The sequence below is a fragment of the Motacilla alba genome, chromosome 4 (assembly GCF_015832195.1).
Source record: "Motacilla alba alba isolate MOTALB_02 chromosome 4, Motacilla_alba_V1.0_pri, whole genome shotgun sequence".
NCBI lineage: Eukaryota > Metazoa > Chordata > Aves > Passeriformes > Motacillidae > Motacilla > Motacilla alba.
Window position 1 is genome coordinate 24,811,258 of NC_052019.1, and position 7,689 is coordinate 24,818,946.

Sequence of the window (7,689 nt, forward strand, 5' to 3'; positions counted from 1 at the left end):
CCAAAATAAAAACATATTTTTGTTAATCATGAAAGGGGCAAGAGTAGAAAAGTACTAATCACGGGAAATTTGAATGAAAACAAGATAGAGATGGTCTCTGAGTTGTCATCCTTTCAATATTACACCAACATTTTAATGGGTGAAAAATTAATTTATATCAGGTAAGTTAGGCGGTTACTTGGGAGTAGAAATGCACATAAAACTCACAGTGAACTGGAATTACAGATTTCCCCAGTGTTCTGATTTGCACAATGTTTGGATACTTTTCCTCTCCCTTTTCAGATACCTATAGTGGAAAGTGCACTGGGAGAAGTTTCTATAAACTTGCTGTGTCAGCCAGAATGATTGGCACATGATGCCCCCTGCCTTTCTTCTTGCATATACTTGCTTCATCCTGGAAGGCATTCTAGGCTGCAAGAGAATCTGAAACAAGGTATTACTTGTAATCAGTCACGAATCCTTGGCAAAAAAAAAAAAAAAAGAACAGTGAGTTTCTTGCTTTAACTTCTTTTTTCTTTTGGTGCTGTGTCTTCAGGAAGGGAGAAGCATTTATTCAGGCCTTGTATAAATACAAAGTGCTTCCTATTCCCAGAAGTAATAAATGCTCATTCTGAACCAATTTATTGTAGTCAGCCTGAAATGAATAGCTTCTTCTTAATGCCAAAATCTTCATTTCCGAAATCAACTCCACATCCTCCAGAAGAGATCCTTTTGTTGCAGTGAGATGTTGATCTGCATGCTCTCATTTGAAATTACATTGCTTCTAATGTGCCCAAACTTTCAGAAGTTAGAATCAAATCCAGAGATGAATTTTTTTGCTTGCTGCTTTGAGTTAATGTCCTGGTTTCACCTGGAATAAGGTTTCTGTTCTAGTAGCTGGTACAGGGCTATTTTTTGGATTTAGTATGATATTGATGATGACACACTTATGCTTTGTTGTAGCTAGGTAGTGCTTACTCTACGTCAAGGACTTTCCAGTTTCCCATGTTCTGCCAGTGAGCAGGTGGACAAGAAGCTGAGAGGGAACATGGACAGGAAAGATGACCCAAACTGGCCAAAGAGATATTCCATGCCAGAGAATGTCACATTTAGTATATAAAGCGTGAAGAATGGCCAGGAGCTACTAATTGGTCAGTGCTTGGGGATGGACCTGGTGTCAGTCTCAAGTGCTGGGTGATTGCATATGCATGGCTTCTTGGACTTTATTTATAGCTCTTTTTTTGGTGTTTCCTCCCTTTTTATTATAATTACTGTTGTTATCTCATTTTTTTTTAATTTTATCTCAATTATTAAACTGTTCCTAACCTATAATTTGTATGTTCTTTCTGATTCTACTCCCCATCCCACCAGGGAAGGAGGGTGTGGGGTGCCTAGCTGGGGCTTACATCATGGCAGTTAACCAGATGTGAAACATAGAAGGGTTATAATGAGATTTCCATGAATGCAAGGCATCAGCAAGGATGAATTGCAGCAGGAAGAGTAAAAGTAATCATTAGATAGCAAGGGTCTGTCTAATTAAAATTTTCAAAGTGAAGAATGAATCATACTCTATGTTCTGGAATGCTGTGAAGTTTTCAAGGGGAAAAAACCCCTCATTTCTTTCAGCATGTTACCCAGGCTGGTTGTGTGACCTAGCAGGCACTCTCTGAGTTAGAAAACATTCTGAAAAGAAAATTTTTCCTTTAAAGTCTCAAAGACAGCACATGGTAGAGGTGGGAAAGAAGATACCAGGTGGATATATGAAATGGAGGTTTTGATTCTTCAATAATAATGAGTGGACAACTTCTCTCACCAATTCTTTTTCCAGGGATGTCCTAAGCGGAGATGTCTCAGAAAATAATGCCATATTTAAGCCCTATACATTTGATTTAAACATGCTCCTCATTACTAATAAAGCACAAAAAATTGTGTGATGCTGACTCAGTTCACAATCCTTTAATTTACCTGAAGTATTAAATTATTAATAATTGCTCCTTAATTGTAATTATGAACTTTGGAAAGCTGTTGTATTAGCATTTCAAGTCTGATGACCTATTTTCCCCTCTCTTGCAGAAGTGTCTCTGTAGGCAGATAATGAAGCACATAGTAACATGGCCACCGTATAGGAATACTGAGGCAGTGCTCCCAGAGCCTGATTTTTCCCAGTCTTGGGAAGGGACCTGCGCATCCTGGTCAACGGCAAGTTGAACACGAGTCAGAAGTGCCCTGGTAGCCAGGAGGGCCAACCCTATCCTGGGGAGGGGATTGTCCTGTTCTGCTCCCCCAGGGGCAGCCTCCCCTTGAATATTGTGTGCAGTGGTGGTCACCACAATATCAGAAAGATATTGAACTATTAGAGAGCATCCTAAGGAGGACAACAAAGGTGGTGAAAGCCTTGAGGAGAAGCTGAGGTCGCTTGCCCTGCTCATCCTGTAGAAGAGGAGACTGAGGTGAGATCTCATTGCTGTCTACAACTTCCTTATGAGGGGAAGAGGAGGGGCAGACACTGATCTCTCTCTGTAGTGACCAGTGACAGGACCTGAAGGATTGACCTGAATTTGTGTCAGGGGAGGTTTAGGTTGGATATTAGGAAATGGTTCTTGCCCCAGAGAGTGCTGGGCCCTGGAACAGGCTACCCAGGGAAGTGGTCAAAGCACCAAGCCTGTCTGAGTGCAAGAAGTGTTTGGACAATGCTCTCAGGCACATGGTGTGAATCTTGGCAATGTCCTGTGCAGGATCAGGAGTTGGACTTTAATGATCCTTTTGGGACCTTTCAACTCAGGATATTCTATGATTGTAGTGGTTTTTTATAGTTTTCTAGCCCCAAAAAGACTTTTTGCAAAAGGATTAATATTTTGAAATGGGAATGACTTGCTGCATCCAAGAAAAGTCCCTCTGCTTAATATTTCTTATCCAATGTGGTAGTCAAGAGCAGAAGTCAGGGGAAAATACTTGGACCAACCAAGTGCACAGGAATGCTTTCCCAGAACTCTCTGACAGGCTCCAATATTTTCAGCTCAGGTACTTACTCTGAAAATATATATGCTTGAATTTTATAGTCTTTTTGGATTTCATTGATTTGCCCAATGTTTTTTTGCACCCATTTACCAGTCATCTCATGTAATGTCATGGAGCTCTGTAGCTCACCTACCTATCATGGACAGAATCACTTCCTTTAGTTCCTTTTGCATACGACTCTCAGCGTTTCTCTTGTACGACTCAGTTTCATCTGGCTCCTTGCTCTTTTACCAGAAGAAATTTTGAGCTGCATCTTTGCCATGATGTGTACGTTTTTATAGGTCATTATGTAGTTTCTTACACTATTTATTTTCTAAGCAAGGGGTCTTACATTTCCAACCTATTCCTTGTAAAAAAAGTATTCCATATATTTGGTCATCCTCTGAATAGTTTTTTGTCCCTCTCTGAACTTTTTCTAGCTTTATCATTGTCTTTTTGTAAAGGGAAGAGTGTGGGAGAGGCAGATGTTCAGAACAATGCACATTATCTATGATAAAGGAGTACCTTGGATTAGAACAGTAGGATAAAATATTTTAATTAAATTAATACCAAGATTTCCCTTTAGATTACTAGTAGTCTTCTTATAGCCTAGTAGGTTCTACATTTCCAGCTAATTCCCTTGCCAACAATGAAATTTAAATTCTTTGCTTATTGCAGTAGAAGACTATGGCAATGAAGTCCTCCCACATGCTTCCGGAATCATATGTAGAGTATATAATCAATACTGCTTGGTGTCCTTAGTAACACCTCCCTTAAGTTTGTGCTACCCACCGATCAGCCAAAAAGAAGAAATAATTGTTCCAGATGTTCACAAGTTAATTTTAGTGGTGTAACTAAGCTACAACCAAAAGTGATCTGATAAGGTTAATTACATTTAAAGGAAATGATGGCTTTTCATGGGTAAAATAAAGCTCCTGCTCAGAACCTAAAGGCTTTCAGATTATTTCAACTTTATTAATTTTATCAAGTCTACATGGCCAAAATTATCAGCAGCATTTTCTGCTTAATTTAACTTGTTTTTATCACTCAGTTTTATGAGCTTAAATATTCTAAGTTCTGAACTGGCTTGTTCTTTACAATGTACTGTTTGCTTGTACTTATGCAAAAAAACTTTAAAAAAAAAAAAAGAATGATAAATTATGTTTTCTGGGAGGCATAAGAATTCTGCCTCAAATGTTAAGTGGCCAGAAACCAGAGCTTACACACTGACTCACTGTCATTCCTAATGATGTACCACGTCTACAAATTTTTATCTTCCTCAGATCAGTCAGCAGCCACATGTGAGCTCCATGACAGCTGCCAAGCTTAAAAAAAATGTTTCCTTTCCCTCAAAGATATGTTCAAAATCAAGCCAGATGAAACTGCAGCCCAAAGCTACTTTTAGTTTTGAGCACAGCTCTTCCAGTATCCTATTAAAATGCCTGCTTTCAATTGTTTCCCATGGTGGCTGACAGTGTCCACAGTCTGTCCTATTTGGATGAGGACAGTTCCTGGTGGTTATTGGGGGGGTTATTTTCCTTTTGTTTGTTTTTTTAATGTGAATGTAAGAAAGGTTAGAATAACATTAAAAATTAAATTCTGCTGTGCCATATTCATTGTGTCACAGTGCTTTTTAGCACAATTTCCCCCACTGTAATGTAAAGATAAATTTCCCTGACTGGAAGCCCTGTGAACACATGCAAGGATATGTGGGTCACTGTACAGCCAGGTACTTGAAAATGCACTCACAGTAGCACAGAATAGGACAAGTGGCAACCCTTTTTAAGAACTCAGTCTTTATAATGATTTATTCCTGTAGTAGAATTAAATATAATGCTTTATGCTTGAATATTAATGTTACTTATAATAGTGTGACACACCAAAGGAAGACATTTGAATAAAAATAACTCCAGTATTAGTTTGAACTATCATTTAGACGTACCATTGTACAGAATCATAAAACTACACAGTGGTACCTTACTCATAATTATGTCTTTCAGCCAGGTTTGTGTTGTGGACAGAAACAATTAAAATTCTACAGAAGGAAAGATGTTTTTAAAAAATTCTCTAACTCAGGCAAAAAGTTCCCATTAGGTTCAATAAGTGAAAGAATCTTCTTTTCGCCTTGTAAACTCCTATCAGTCATTGTTACTCAAACCCGGAGGCAGACTCTGACATATGACTGAAAAAGAAAAGGCACTGGCCAAAAGCATATCCATGGGGAGAGCTGTGGTGTGTTTTGCATCCTGGTTTTTTTTTTCCAAATGGATAATTCCATTCAACAAATTCAAGGAAAGTTTTATTCTATTTATTTTGTATATTATATTGCAATTTATATTGCAATCTCTTACAGATTTTGTTAAAATTGAAAAACTAGAAAGTTAATTTATTACAGGTTTTGTCTAAGAACAACATGATTTGGTCTTTACCCAAGATGTGAATAACTGTGAAAGCTGAATTAATATGCAATTTACCAACCTTAGTTATCACAAACAAAAATTCAGACCTCAGAATATGATAGTCAAGTTTCAAAATGAAATTACATTTAACAACTCTGAATGCTTCTCTCCACAATGAACAAATTAACTGGAATAATTATTTTCTTTAAGCCCTGTCAGTGCTCTCAGCACATAAGTGAGTCTGATACCAAAACCTGGGAACAATACCCTATTCAAATTGTCAGGTTTTCTACAACCCAACGTTTTGTTTTGGGGTAACTAATGACACAAATATTTTAATTGACAATCTCTGTTTGGAGCACCACAACAATAACATTTCTATATGACATTACTTTCTTGTATGCTACTGTGCAGTCCTGCTTTTGTAATACCCAGGAAGTCCTGGAATCCTGGAGGGTACCAGGTTCCTTCAGGATCACCAACATCCTGCCTGCCCGAGGTAGAATCTATTAAATTACCTTTAAATAAAATGAACTAATAGACCTAAGAAGACATAAACTCCCCTCATTTAATCCAGAAGAGCCATAGTGGGAGAGAAGTTGGACGGTTGAATGTTTCAGAGACATGCATCCTGATGATTGCACCTTCTACCATCTTACCTTCTGGGATTTATTGTAAGATACAGAGAAATGGAATAAAAATGAGTAGGACAAAGAAAAATTGATAACAGTAAAATCAGTAGTGTTGTTGCATTATTGAATTTCTTTAGTATCTTTAATATGCATTCGAGATTTACAAATTCCAGAGATTATACAAGGAGATTCTACACTTTTTTCAACTTATTTGACTGGAAACACATTAACAAGTGAATTTGGGTGAATTCAGATGAAACTATTTTTCATGAAAGAGTATAATTATGTGATATTTAATGAATTGAGCAAAAAACCAGATGTGTGATGAGACAAAGTTTATGAAGTGACCCCACTAAAATGCTTTAACTGCCCAAATCCATATCATGAGTCTGTAATTGCTGCTAGTTAAATTTACTGAGTCATCCTTAAGCTGTCTAATAGAAGAGATAATGCAATGTACCAGGGGTTAATCACAGAATATGCTGAGTTGGAAGGGATCCACAAGGATCATTGAATCCAGCTCTTAGACTGCACAGGATATTCTCTGCAGGGCCTCCCTGCCTTCAAGGGAGTCAACACGTACCTTTCTGTGGCACCTTTAAGCCTTAAAAATAAATTATAAAGGTAAAAGTAAAAAATTTATCTAAGTTGTTTCTGTTTTCCTGTAAGAAAGAACACTAAAAAAACCTCAAATGACATTAATAAAATTATTAAAGATTAAAACAATAACAAAAAAATTTGAAAGCCCTTTTCTCAATTTTTAAATTCTTTGAGAATTACACAAAACATTAATCAGAGAAAGATGAGAAGTCCTCTGTAAAATAATGAAATACACACCTTGTAGGGAAACCAAAGCTTGCAAGTTCTAACAGCCCTAATAGTGGCTTTGTCCTGGGGAAACTCGCCATTTAGACTGTAAATAATCTTGCTGTTCCTTTTAGAGCATAAAAGATTGTTAGCATCCTGGCAAAGGTTCAGCTATCAAGCTTGAGGACAGTAAGTAAGGAACAATGGGGAAAGAGGGTAGGTTTTGCATTGTATATGAGCCAAGTCAGAGCTAAGGTTTGATATCCTGTGATAGGAGGAAAAGACTAAGTCCTATGTTCCTCAAACTTGCAAATCTGAAAACCTCTCTGAAACTATTTGATTCTAATGAAATATACATATGATTAAGAACATTTTTCTGTGGATCAGATATGGTAAATGAGGTTAAATTTGGATGTGCAGTTCTGAGAAGCTGATAAAGCAATAGACCCAGTTTTACTCTCTTATCACAGGTTAATTTTTATTCAGTGCTTGCTCTTTCTATTACTAGTGTTGATCCTAAGACACTATGAATTAGTTGTCTGATATTTAACACATCAGATCCCACCTAGAATTCAATTATTCTTTCTTTTTTGTTAGATCAACCTCTTCAATATTTTAATATATTGTAACAACAAAAATTATCACTCATAATCAGAGAGGAAGGAGGTGTAACTTCCATAAAATTATTATTAAAATTACCCTCATCAAGGTATTTTCAGATTCTTATAAAGGCTTTTTTATCAATAAGCAATTATTTATTTATATGTATGTATAATATATACATCATTATATGTTCATCCCTACATTTGTTGGATGAATTAGAAGGAAAAGCAAAGTGAGGCATGAAGTTTCTGAGGGAAACATTGACACATTAC

The 7,689-nt window shown here is 36.9% G+C and overlaps 1 long non-coding RNA gene across 2 annotated transcripts; it reads left to right on the forward strand.

Moving 5' to 3' along the window:
* On the forward strand, positions 1-1,311 carry LOC119700721. 2 transcript variants are annotated; one of them, XR_005256865.1, is made up of 3 exons: positions 1-161; positions 283-433; positions 943-1,311. It is a non-coding gene; the product is annotated as an uncharacterized LOC119700721 (long non-coding RNA). The 2 variants fall into 2 exon arrangements; XR_005256864.1 differs by having other exon boundaries at positions 283-1,311.
* Positions 1,312-7,689: the final 6,378 nt, after the last annotated feature.